Raw genomic sequence first — 14,344 nt, 5'->3', positions numbered from 1 at the left:
TTCCAGTTTGCTAGAATCTTCTTTTATTGCTGTGAATTAGCCAATAGTTGATTTTAATGTAAACGGGACAAGAAAAAATTTTTTTGAAAGCAGCCAGGGACCTGGAAGTTCAGAACTGTGAAGTTCAAGGTCTGGTGGCATGAAGAGCTGATCACAAGCAGGACCTGCAGATATTGTAATAAAGCACATAATTCATGAAATGTGAAACACAGATAGAAGAAAAAAAAAATTTAAAGGATGATGGTCTTGCAGAGAAAAAGCAGCAGAATTCTGTGGTCTTTGGATCCTTTATAAAATTTCAGACTGCCTAATGCAGTGAAAGATCTTTAGAATATGGTTATTTGACTTTGTCATTTGTGTTAGAGCTGAACTAGTATTTTGTTCAATTTTCCTGTCTGTCTTGGCAGTCTGTGTACACACAGAGACAGAGAGTTGAGCTCTTCTTTAACTCAACTTGTGGAGAGAAAGTGTGTGAAAGTGTCTGTTGGACATATGAGTATGTTTAGACAAAATTATTTAGCACTCTGTTGTGTTCTTATTAGCCTTTAGCTAATCAGCTACAGGTTTTCAGTCTAGAATGTGTTCCACACTTACCAAACCAAAGGAGGAAATAGGCACAGTGTGAGAACACTGAAGGACAGGGCACTGGGGAAACAAAAAAGATATTTTTCAACAAAAACAGAATTTCTAAGCAATTTTCTTAATGTTATTTTGGAGCTGTCTTGCCCTAAACCCCTCACAGCCTCATCTGCTCCAGCCAGATATCTTTGCTGGAATAATATTTGAGATTTTGACATAATTTGCATTATGGTTGCTTTTGTCCTTTGTCTGTTTTTTTTCCCCCAAGTCAACTTAGGATAATAGAAGAGGGGAGAGGAAAAAGAGGGAAGGCCATAAATATTCCTTATTCAGAACCTTTGTGGCTTTCTTCCCCATCTCCCTCCTGCCCTCCCTTGTCCTCCTTGTCCATATCTAGTGAAGAGAGAGAAAAAACAGACACATAATAGAATTTTTCTGGAATTGAATGCTGAGATTCTTTCTGGACACAGGTAGTGTCTGCCATTCTCTTCTGCTACACTGATGAATTTCCACCTGAACTGATTGTTAGAAAAAAATGGATGATGATGATAATACCTTGGTGTCCAAGCATAGTTGTCCTAGGGAATATTTGGGGTGAGGGGATCTGTTGATATGTATGGGAATGGCAGCTAGGTGAGCCTGTCATGTGGAAAGGAAAATGCAAAAAACCCCAAAAACCCCAAAAAACCAAACCAAAAAACCAAACCCACAAATTGAATAAGGGCTAATTATGCTGAACGAAGCATTAAAAATATTGGATTGATAGAGACACAGATAAATTAATCTCTCACTCCACGGTGTTTTAATGAAATTATGAATGAGAATAATTTTTCTCAGGAAAATAATTACATGTGAGCTTTCAAAGAAAAATAAATATATCAAAAGCAAAGTGACATCTGACACTTTGAGAAGAGAAATTAAGACTTGTAAGACATGGGTGTTTACATTTCTAACAGCCAACTCTGTAAGGAGGATTGTAAATATGACAATCATGGCACTGTTGATTTGCCTTGTAAATATTAGTAATTATTTCCATTTAAACTGTCTTCCACCTACAGATCTCCCACTGTTTGTGGTCATAAACTGTTAGGCCTCACTTGCAGCACTTTTGCTTAAACTTGAAATCACCAGCCAGTCCTGGTTTAGTTATACTTGAATGTCAACATTATTGATTCTTCTTTCCTTTAATAGAAATTCCTGAATTGTTTCAATGTAAGACAATAAATATCAAGAAAAAGGTGTTAAGTAAAAGATCTACTCCAAATAGCAACTCTGGAGGAAACAAAACCAAAATGGAATTATTTAAATAATGTAAGTACCATTGCAGAATTGAGGAACAAAGTGGTTACAATGTGCATGGTGGTTACTTATAATTGATAACCTTTCATAATTCTTCTCTGTTTACTGCTTGGGAAGAATAAGGCCACCGGAAATATATAGAAATATATTTCTATAAGCAATCATTAGGTACATTTCTAAGTGTTATTCAATGAGGGAACAAGCTGCTTTTGCTGCAGCCCTTTGCCTTAAGCACCTTGCATCTGGATTTTTCGGATCTTCTAAGCCTTTTAAAAATTGAGAGGGCTCCTCCAGGCTGGGTTTCTATTTTATCACTTGGCATCAATGAAAGACAGTAAGAGAATGTTTACTTACATACAAAATAAGCTTTTTACTTCCAGATAAGCAGTAGGGAGCATGAGTCAGCCAATATTTGGACTGCCTGTTTACAGGGAGTGCTGTACACTCTTGATAGGATGCTGCAGAACTTCTGACAAATCTTTTGACTTTTACTTCTTAATACTTACTCATTGAAAGCAGAGAATATAGGGGGAAAAGCCTGTCTTTAACTTGCTTTCCTAAAACTTTAAGGAAGAGAGGACTTAGGCTGGTAAATAGCAGAAACAAGGATGTATTTTCTTATGATTTATGATTTATAATTATATAAATATATATTTATTATATATATATATATGATTTATAATTAAGCAAATGCAGGATCTTTTCCTAGAAAGCAGTCACTGTATCCCACGAGTATTTAGGGAAGGGCTGTTGCAAATGTGAAAAACAGGTCATTGTTTGCTCAGCCAAGTCTCACCATTTCACCTTGGAAGGTGGAGCTAAAGTGTCTGTTCAGGGCTGCTCCCCAAGGCAAGGCAGGAACTCTCAGAGACAAGGGCAGGGCTGAGGGATCAAGGAGAGCAGGGAGGAGAAAGGGATTCTGAACCTCTGGGATTGGCTTCTGCCTGATTAAATGGGGCTGAAAGGTCAGCTGTTGTGTTAGGGATGCAATGGGAGTGTCAGCAGTGGATCACTAAGGGATTTATGTGCTTGGTGTCACTTTTCATCTCTGTGAGAAATCCCAGCACAGGGATAGAGCAGAACCCCTGGCCCTGCACACAGATCTTGTGATCATCCTCTTGAGGCCTTTTGCTGGTCTTAGAATTATGAGATAGACACAGTTAAAGGGATAAAAGGGTTTTCATTCGGTATTTTCATAGGATTTTAGGTGCACAGCTCCTCAAAGGTGGAACACACCCAGATGCACACACTGTATAACATATATACAATTTTTATAGACCTTGCAAATTAGCATATCTGGCTAGAATTCCCCAATAAGAAGCTTAATAAATGAAGTAATGTCCCCCTATTCTAAGAATCCTCCCCCCCCAAATGAGGCTAAAGTGCAGTTTATAGAATATATTCCAGAGAGAAGGTTTCAAGCAAGGTTAAAACCTCGAGTTTCTGATAGCATAGAGCTCTCTGGCCTCCTACTGTGGATATTTGCTCTTTTTGCCTTGCAGAACCCCCAAACTAAGCTAAAATATCGGACTACAAAAATTACAGGCATGTAGGCTAAGGGTACAAAGAGTGTGTAAAGGGTACAGAAATATATAAAAGGGTATATAAAATATATAAAAGGCAAAAATCATCAGACATCACTCATATGAATTTTTCTGTAGCTACTGATGCACACTTTCTCAGGAATTTGAAGTAACTACAGAATTTTAGGGACTCAAATGGACTCTCTCTTTAAGCCACTTGTAACAGGGGTTAGTGTTAAAGCTTGATTCAATATTTAAGGAGAAAAATGCGTAAGAAATTATTGATGGACTGTTGAAAAGCAATCAAACTTGCATCATTGTCCTCTATGCTTAAGTCTTAATTGATCTACATGATAAACCCTGAGTTCTGTCAGGCAGAGTTCATTTATAATGCATTAGGTATTACACTTGTTATATGAGAAAAACCTGAGGACCACAAACAGATAAAACAACTCTGTTGGTGATATTTACAACTTGAAACACATTTAAAATCTAGAAAGAAATGACAAATGCCTTGTGATTTGAAATCTATCTGAAAATCAAGCAGATCTTCAGTCTGATAGGTAGGCTCTTAGACTTTGTCTAGAAAGAGTCCACACCATTTTAGTTCAAATGACACACAGCTAATTTTTCTTTGGTTTTGCCCACAAAACAATTGCACGTTTTCTTCTCATTTTAAGTAGATAATGAGTCAGTGTAAGGTGTTACTGAGAGTCACTGAGGCTCAATCCTATTTTCTTTCTCCTTATAGTTAAAGAGGATGGGTAGTGCCCAGGAATGACAGGTCTAAGGTATCATTTCCAAAAGCACAGAAATGATTAGTGTTCCTTGACTCTACTTTAAAAAATAATTCAGGAATTTAGGTGCACTCAGGCATTGCAAAAAAAAAGGTTTTTGTTCTTTTTGATGAAATGGACTGGCAGTGTGGACAGTGCCATTGGAGAATTAGATGATATTACCAGGATTATAATGTCAGCTTCCTAATTGTCAATTAATTGTATTATAGTTTGCCTAAAGCAAAAAGTGCTGTGTAGAACATCAGAGCAGAGTTTCCCCCAGTATTTCTGTGGCATGTTGATAAGTAAAAATTTAATTTTCCAGTGCAAATAAGTGTGAAATTAACTACATATGAAACACTTTTTTTTTTTTTACGGCAGAAGTATCTTTATTGGCTACTTTAAAGTTTACTCAGCAATCTGTTTTAAAAGTCACTTTGGTTAGGTGCTTACAGGAAATACAGTGCAGTGGATTAATCCAGTTTGTAGGCTGTTTTCCAAAGAAATGCTTAATAAAAAGAATTTCATGCAATATGCTATTAGAGCTTCATTTACATTAATAAGACTCTGTTCTCAAACTATTAAGCCACCTTCAAGATAAAAAAAAACGAGGGGACTCACTGTACTCTGCATGTACAACCACGGCGATTAGGTTCTGCTGCTCTTGTACCCTCCTGAGCCCAGTGTATGTGAGAGAAAAAACAATGTTGTTTTTCTCCCAGCTGAAGAGAAATCCTGCTGCCTTGAAGTTCCCTTCAGACAAACCAGGAAAATCCAAAGGAGAAGTTCATAGTTTGGTTTGCTGTAGCTGCACTGCGGTGGCACTGGTTGTAGAATTTAGATTTTTTTTAGTGTAAAAGAGATGAAAAGTGCACAAATGTGTTGAGTAAACCACGTGGACATTTAAATACTTATTTTGCATGAAGGATTAATATGACTTTCAGACAGAATTTATTTTCTTGAGCTGTTAATGATCTGCCATTTTACTCCCTAAATTAGTTCTCAAAGGTCAAAATGCGATCAATTATCCAGTAATTTGGATCTCTTAATTGGCTCGCTTGTGCTTGAGAAGCAAAGCTTCTGTTTTATTTCTATAGCTTGAAAAAGGAGCAGGAAATAAATTACAAATTATGTTTAGAATGACGTTATGGGTTGATATGCAAAAAGAAAATATGTAGAGATACATTCTTGGAGTCTTTTCAGTAGCATTTTTAATTTCTTTCCATTTGACATCAAAAATTCAGGAATACCAAATGTAGTGTTCTTCCTAAATCACGTTCTGAAGGAAAAAGTGAATTTAAAGAGATCCCCTGAATTTTAGAGGACTTTGAAGGAAAGGAGTAGCAGAAAGCAGGAGAGGAATAGGAATAAAAGTGGAGGAGTTTGTGATTAACACAGAGATCTAATGTCTGTTGGAGATTTCCAGTGGCTTGAACAGGAATTGGATCAGACCACAGTGGTTGTTTATTGCACTCCTGGGCCTGAGATGTGGTGGGTGATTCCAGTGAGCAATTAGAAAAAGAAAGCAAGAGAATATTGCTCTTTACATTCCCTCCTGTCACAGATTTAGTTAAAATTTGGATTAAATAAACAGATTTGTCAATTTTCTAGTTGAAAATGAGAATAATACAATTTCCTCAATCATAGGTGTATAGGAAGGCTTTTATTATGACATATATTTGTTATGTCATATATATAATGACATATATTTTTTATTCATAATTAGTCCTCTTGTAATTATTCTATTAAAACCTCAAATATTTTCATTTCATGTTTTTAAAAAAGCAGGTATTGCTATTGAAAGGTTGAGGACACCCCTTTCTGGCAACTGGACAAGAATATAAAATAGTAGAACTGACCCGGATCTTTACATTTGGAGATAGTCACAATATTGTCCATATTTCCTGGGATTTGGTATTCAGATTTCTTTCTTTAGTATTTTTACAGGAAAATGTAAATGTTTGGAAAAACAGGGGCAACTTCCTACTTAAACACCTCATTTTCTTGCTGCACCTATGGACTGATTTTATTAGTGGGACTGCAATGCTGCTGCTGCTGTGGTGCTGCTGAAAGTCAAGTTTTTAACGTCTCAGTGCCAAAACACACTTGTATTTCTAAACTGATCTTTTTAATCCTCATAGTTCTATGGAATAGTCTTTGTTTTTAACCCACAGCTTTATCTTTTAGTCTTCCTCAGCCTCTGGTTGTGTTCCGTGGGTGTCCCCATGAAGTGGGGATTTCTGCCCCATTAGCACAAGCTGTCAGATTTTACTGGAGTATCAAAAAAAATTATCTTTTTTCCCTTTCAGCAAGGTTTTTAGGGGGCAGATGTTCCTTAAATGTTGGTAACTGGAAAATATGGATTCTTTGTTGCTTACAAGTTGTTATGTTTTCTGCAGTATTGTAATGAAGTTAGGTTTGATCACTGAATAGCTGCTTCAGTGGGAACAGTGTAAAGGTGATATTATCTTTCTCTTTATTTATTCAACTATTCCACTGGGAGATTATTCAGGTGCACTGAAAATAGAAAATAATTTTTTCAATTCTTTTTTTCTTTTAAGAGCTTCAAGATATTTCCATCATAAAATTGTATCAATTCAAAAAGTGATTCCAGAAAGTTTGGAGTTGCACTTTAAACAGTAGTTAGAGTAGGCTGATTCTTCCTTAGAGTTGATAGAAAAGATATTTTCTAAAAGAATAGCTATCAACATATAAGTTTGTGGAACTAAAAATAAACACTGGAGTAACTTTTTCTCCCAAATGTCTGTCACGTTCTTTATATGTTTCCAAAAGAATTATCAGTGATGCTTATAGTGCTGTTAAAGAGCAGCTACAGGGATTACTTTCAGCACTTAAAGAAAATAATTGCTCTCTAATCCCAGATTTAATATTTCCTTGCTTTTATGGTTAGAAGGCAAAATATTTTATTTAAAGGGACCTGCTTGTTTTATATATTTTTCCTGAGCCTGGTTTAAAATTACTGAAGTCCTGAAGAACCCCTTGACCTCCATTGAGATTATATAAGCACCTTTTGATTGCTTGTTGGCAAAAATCACCCTCTGAATCCCTTCATGGATTGTTTACATTAATATATGTCCATGGGAATGTACTTATTTTTAAGATAAAATTTATTGTTGGGCAAGGAGAATCAATATGTTATTGCCATAGTCTGTAGTGTATTTAATTTGCATGTTGGCACATTTACAAAATGCTTTCAGAAACAGCACATCATATTAATAATTCTGAGAGTCACCAAGGGGATCCAGATGAAACTGACTCACAGCATCATACCAAAAAATCATATGTTATTGAAGAGAAAAGGACTTCAGCAATCTTGTATTTTCTTTACATTTAATTGCTTTTTGTATTCAGGGATTTTGCTCAAATCTAAGTTACTAAGTGCAGTATGTTAAATACAAACTTTTAATGACTATTTGTGTTTATTTGCAAGTCTGAATATGCCCTGTGGAAGGGAAGTTTGACCATTGTTGTGTGCTGAAATTTAATATCTTTTGCTTTCAATGCCTTCTTTTGAAGCATCAATCAAGATGGATTGAAAACACTCTACTTTGTGTAGTACAAGTTGTCCTCCCCTGTCTTTTGTTTTATGAATCTGCCACATGATTTTTCCCTAGGACATCTTTAACCTCAAAGGAAATGCACATTATTTTTCTGAACTGCTGTTCTCTTTAAGGATAGGTGAATTATTACTCATGCTAAGTTAGATGTGTATTTGATTTGCACTATAAATCTATTTATAGAATCTCAGAATCCTTGAGGTTGGAAAACATTTTTGAGCCCCTGGAGTGCCATCTGTGCCCAATGGCCACCTTGTCCCCAGCCCAGAGCCCTGAGTGCCACAGCCAGGCCTTCCTGGGACACCTGCAGGGATGGGGACTGCAAACCTCCCTGGGCAGCTCCTGCCAAGGCTGAGCACCCTTTCCATGGAGAAATTCCTGCTGCTGGCCGAGCTGAGCCTCCCCTGGCACAGTTTAAGGTGATGCTTTTCCTTTCATTCTCTATTATGTGTATTGGAGAGGATTTTATTATTAATCCTGTTGGTGACAGGAAATAATATTCTTGATATTAGTCTTTTTTTTTTTTTTTAATGCCGTTGATGAAAGTAGTCCTTTGTGGTTAGTTCCTCAGTAGTTTTGTGGATGAGACAGATGCACAAAAATCACTTTTATTTCAGTTTCAAGGCACACACCGAAGTCAGGTTTTTTTTCAAGTATTTCCTCTCAAATATACTTCTGCCCAGATAGAATGCCTGACAAAATCATCCTCTCAGCTTCCACAGCTGAAGGAGGTGAGGCAGATTTTGGGAGGCAGTGGCATCATCCTGGCCTAAGTGCTGCACCCACAGCCCTTGGTGGGTGGGAACATCCCTGCAAATCTGAGGCCCTGCTGGGAGGGATGAGCATCCCTGCAAACCTCTGGTCCTTCTGGGAAGGATGAACATCCCTGCAAACCTCTGGTCCTTCTGGGAAGGATGAACATCCCTGCAAACCTGTGCTCCTGCTGGGAGGGATGGACATCCCTGCAAACCTGTGGTCCATCCACGCAAACCCAGTTCCTACTAGGGGGGATGAACATCCCTGCAAACCTCCTGTCCTGATGGGAGGGATGGACATCCTTGCAAACTCCTTTTCCTACAGGGAGGGAACATTCCTGCAAACCCATGCTCCATCCCTGCATACCCAGTTCCTGCTGGGAGGGATGAACATCCCTCTAAACCTGTGCTCCTGCTGGCTGCTCACACTGCAGAAAGAGCTCCTCAGTGAAGAGGATCCTAGGGAATGGAGAGAGGGCTTCAAATGCAAATTCATCCTCTTTACATGCAGGTAGCAACTTTCCTCCTTGGTGGCCATTTCCTGAGAGGAAAGAACATCTGTCAGTGCTGATAGAATCGTGTCTTATCTGCTGAGGCCACAATCAAGGGCTCCCTGACAGCATCCTGCACGGCCTGAGTGATCTGCCTCAGTGGACAATCTTGCAGCTTTGGGAACAAAACCATGGTTAATCTCAGGTATTGGAGGGGGGTCTAAGATTTTGATGTTCATCTGGGAGTAAATGGAACCTTTAAACTTCAAGGTGTGTAGCCAAAATTCTTGCTGAATACAAAATTTGTGGAATTTGTGTCTTGATTATGTCATTAATATTGTGGCCATTAAAAAAAATATACATTAACATATATTTAATTCTATATATATTATTTTTTCATTGCCATGCTGAAGAAAAGGTTCATAAAGAGTTCTTTTCAGGCTTAGAATTTCAATTTTACATAACTTTAGTTTTTAAACATTTCCTTAAAGCACTTCCTTTCATACATTCTGAGCACTGGTTCCAGAATGAAGGATACATTATCTAAATTATATACTCTCTCTATTTCCATATATAGTGTACGACTAAGTATTAACAGGATTTCTCATAGGTCACAGGAAAAGAATGAAAGCCCAGTGGAATCTGAAATGACAGCTTGTTTAAAATTTTTAAAGCCTTGAACACTTGAAAATATGATGATATAATTATGACAGAGTAATTGCTAACAGACATAACTATATTATTGTTAAAATTTGAATATATGAAATTAAATCGCTGCAAGATTTCAGATACCAAGTTTTGCAGCATATAATGAGTATAACAGAAGATAACACCAGTGGAAGCCCTTAGCTAAATGGAAGAGAAATACCTAAAAATTATCCTAATGGCTTTGCTGTTCCTTCTGATGCCAAATAAATTCCATATTTTCCTTATTTAAACAAAGAAAGACAAACTCCTTCACTTTGAGAGCAGCTCATGTATCCCATATTTTGCATGTGTTGTAAAACAACTGTTTGATATTAAGGTAAGCACAGCATTTAGGATTGACTTGAAAGTGTTCAGCAAGGATAAAAGCTTAGGGAACTAATTCAGGAAAAATCATACTTATCTGAGCCAATTTTTCTAGCTTGACATTTTATGATTTACTTCTAAGCAGCTAAAAGAGCTTAAGAAACCTCTTCCTTCTGCTTCCTCTGATTTTATTTATTTATTTAAATGTGCTGCCTAATCCTGCCTGAAATTTGTGTAATTAATATTGAAACAAACATCACAGGTACTGACTATGAGAAACCTGAAGATGTGAGAGATTAGAAATGATCATGTGCTGTATGCAACTTTTACCTACATGCAAACATTGGTGCATCATCCAAAGAATGGAAAGATACTGTGCAGTTTTCTGCAAAATAGAGCTGGTATTGTGCAGTAGTGTTGAGGATTTCCAGTGTTTTGTTAGCTTTAAAAATGATCCAAGCCAATTACACACCCCAAAAATAAAAAATTTCAATCTTTTTACTATTCTCAGTGGGCTGGTATTGGCAGTAAAGGTAGTTAAGTTGTGCAGGAGCTTCAGCCCTGGATGAATCCCTTATGAAATCTCTAGGAAGAAAAACCATTTAGGTGTAAGAAAAAATATCTGAAGCAGTAAATAAACCAGGAGAAATGGGCAGTTGCCCTTTTATAAGGCTGAGACCTGGAAACCTTGAGCAAAATTTTGTGCTTCAGCCCAAGCATTGAAATATAAATGTGCTCAATCACAATTAGGGGGAATGGCTTCCCAGTGCCAGAGGGATGGGATCTTGGGCAGGAATTGTTCCCTGGCAGGGTGGGCAGGCCCTGGCACAGGGTGCCCAGAGAAGCTGTGGCTGCCCCTGGATCCCTGGCAGTGTCCAAGGGCAGCTTGGCCATTGGGGCTTGGAGCAGCCTGGGACAGTGCAAGGTGTCCCTGCCAGGGCTGGGGTGGCACTGGGTGGGATTTAAGCTCCTCCCAACCCAAACCATTCCAGAATTCCAATAAATAATCTGTTAAATGCATACTTTCATCTTCCAATAATTACTTCTTTCCTGTTCATTCTGAAGATAATGCCTCCATCAAAATCTCTAGTTATGGAAGCACTGTGGTGGTGCTCAGCAGACCACCCAATGATTTATATTAATTTTCACAGAGTGACTTTTGTCATCCTAGAATATTGTTACATGGTACCAGAGTGCTCCTTTATATAGAACCTGGCCCATTTTTTTTTTTTAATTTAAAAGCTAACAGATGGAAATGTTGCAGTGTCCCCTTTCCAAAGGAGGGTGTGGTGTTTGTATATAGATGGCACAGTTCCCCACAAGCTTTGCAGTGTGTTTTCTGCTCTTTTCCAAAGATATTTCCAATATCTCAGGTAGAAATACAAGACATGCAATGATAACCGTTCGTGCCACTGAGCATTGTTCAAGAATGTGCTGAATTTTTGTCCCCATTAAAATAAATAAATAAAATGCCAGTTTTCTGGAATCCCATCACAGACTTTTTTGTAATTATCAGCACTTGAGATTTTAGCTAAAGCTGTACAAAGATTACATTAGCATAAAATGTTGTGTTCTTTTGATTGAATATATTATTTGAGAGAAAATATTCCACAGTCCTAAAGGTAGGAATAAGAAATTATTACCTGCCAGGTGATAAATAGTACTCTGTTGATGAGAAATATTTTTAAAAAATGCTAATTGCTCCGTTGAAGTTGACACTTAATCCAGTTAAAAATATGCAACAAATCCAGCTTGGAAAATTCAGTATATAAGTGATGGGGCTGTTTGAATTGTAGCAATTACTGGTTCAAATTAGTGGGTTCTCCTTCAAAATTTACCTGTCACATCCGATTCTGTCACATCTTGCAGCTCCACTTCATCACCCCTCGGAGAGGCTCCTGATGGGTGAGCTCCAGGGAGATGAGCAAAGCTGGCTTTGGCGCTTGGGATTGAAAAAACCCAAACACTGCAATGCAAATCCCACCTTTTACTGATTGCACAGCTACATTTTGGAGCTTTTAGCCCAGGACCTCTCTGCACAGAACTTCTTTCACCTTCTTAACCCCTCAGAGGTTTAAGAGGAACTCCTCATGAGTTCCTCTGCTTTGTTCTGGTGTTGCTGCACATTGAGAGCTCAGCAGGGCCTTTTTGGGGTCTCTCTCTTGCCATTATTAATGGGTCTCTGCTGGCACTAAATACTAAAATGGATTTATCAGGTTTACCAGAGATGAAAGCACCAAACTTCTGACAGTAACTCTCTCAGTGTTCAGCTGCTTCTGAAATTAGTGACGCTGTGTCTGTAGGATTGGACCTCTGAGGAATAGTCTGGTTATCTACAAACCTGAGAAACATCTTCCTGCACAAAACAAACAGAAATCCTTTCATTTGATGCAGCTTCCTTTGCTGATCCAGAGTAGAGAACATTTTACTGGATGCAAAACAGAGGAGTTAGCTATAGTAATGTCTTCTTTTTGTTCCTAAAAGAGCCCAGAAGGGAAAATATTGATAGGAAATCTCTTTTTCCTCCTTTATTTAGACCAATCAAAACTCCTGTTCTTAGTTATGGAAGTGAAGCCAGCACAGAAAGCTTCAGACTATATCCTGGTATATTGGTCAGAAATGTTTCGATTTTTCACTATTCCATATCTTTTGGTGAATCTGCCTTTTGCAAGTTCTTTAGAGAAGAGTCACTAAAGAGTAATTTAATGTCACCTGTTTTTGTTGCTCCCCTGTTGCAGATATTTAGGGCTGGAATACAAAAATATAACCCTTCCCATAAGAGATGATTTGTGACACTGTCTCCATTTGGATGCAGAGAATTTCAAAAAAACAATAGGGGTCTTTGGCTCATGAAACAAATATTTCTGGTGTTGGTTTTCCTACTGTTTTGTACCTCTTGAATTTCTCCACATGACTTCTTTCTCTAGAGACTGGATACAATGATTCTAGAGAGGTAAGAAATTATAGCAGATTATATTCCATAAAAATGGCTGGTGATTTATTCCATACACAGTAAGAGCAGTAAGGACTGTGAACTGTTTCTCTGCCTTCACTTTCTCTCTGCCCTGGATTTTGGGTTGCTGATTGGGTTTTTTGGCTACAGACTAAAGCCTCCTTGTGCTGTAAGTTAGATACAGGTGCTTCTGGTGATGAAGTTTGAAAGTTTTTTCTGGTAAAAAACAAGCCATGCAAAGGAAACCAAGGCAGTGCCCCATGTGTGCTGCATAATGAGTTGCTGTCCTCATTTTTCACTTGGAGCCAATCGTTATGGTACTGAAGTGAACAGTGCTTCATCTATACATATATATCATTTTTCCAAAGGATGCTCCAGAGAGGATGAAGATCAATATAATTTCATTTTTGCTGGTAATGGAAAATATTTGAACTGTTCAGCTATCAGGCACAAAGATGACTTCTGGGGGTATCATGCTGGTGTTTCGAGGCACTGTCCTGACAATTCCAGGCGTGTGTAAACCCAAGGCTTTTTTGTGCCTTGACAAGTATTCTGAAGAGACCAGAGTTACTTTGTTCAGAAGGTAGAGTGATGCATGATTAGCAGAAAAACAATTTTCCTTAAATAGACCGTGTCCTCGAAATTCAAGTGTGTTCTGCTTATGGTACAGATAACAATATTTGGAAAAATCACAGCAGTTTAAAACCCCATGTATGAGGTACAAAATGCTTCCTCACACACACATTGTACAACAAATACTGTGATGGTGCCAGAATAAAACTATATTTGAGTATAGAAAGAGGGCACAGAGGTGCCAAGGTATTGAGTTTGGAAGAATGATGCATCAGCCCTAAAAGAATTGGTTTTAATTACAAGATGTGCTCTGCCGATTGCCTGCAACATTATCTCCTTAATCATAAGCATTCAGAAATGGACATATTTACACAAAGATCTTTCTATTGGGAAGACACTTTCAAGCTACTTAGAAACCTCAAAGTAGGACAGGAAAGAATAATGCAATGTTTAAGTGGAGATGCTGACAAAATCTGAAGTACAGTGCAGTGGGGATAGAACAAGTAATTGCTGTGTTATCACTATGAGCTTTGGACAAGAAGGAAAAGGGAGAAGAGAATAGAGACTGGAATTTGAATTCCTCTGTTAAGCTTTAGTGTCTTTTAGAGGAAGAAAGCAGTGTATGGCTGTTACAGGCAGTGTAAGTGTACTTTTTTTACATCTTTGGCATATGTGATTTCTGTGCCAAATAGCTTGAGAGAGATGCTAATTTTATCAAAAATGTTCCATTTTGAAGTTGCATCTCATTTAAACCTGAACTCTATTTAGAGCCTGTATCTGGTGGGGAAGGGGGAAAATTTATTAAT

The sequence above is a fragment of the Lichenostomus cassidix genome, chromosome 11 (assembly GCF_008360975.1).
Source record: "Lichenostomus cassidix isolate B80296 chromosome 11, HeHo_3.0, whole genome shotgun sequence".
NCBI classification, from domain to species: domain Eukaryota; kingdom Metazoa; phylum Chordata; class Aves; order Passeriformes; family Meliphagidae; genus Lichenostomus; species Lichenostomus cassidix.
The sequence above is the reverse complement of the archived record's forward strand: the minus strand, read 5'-3'. Positions refer to the sequence as shown.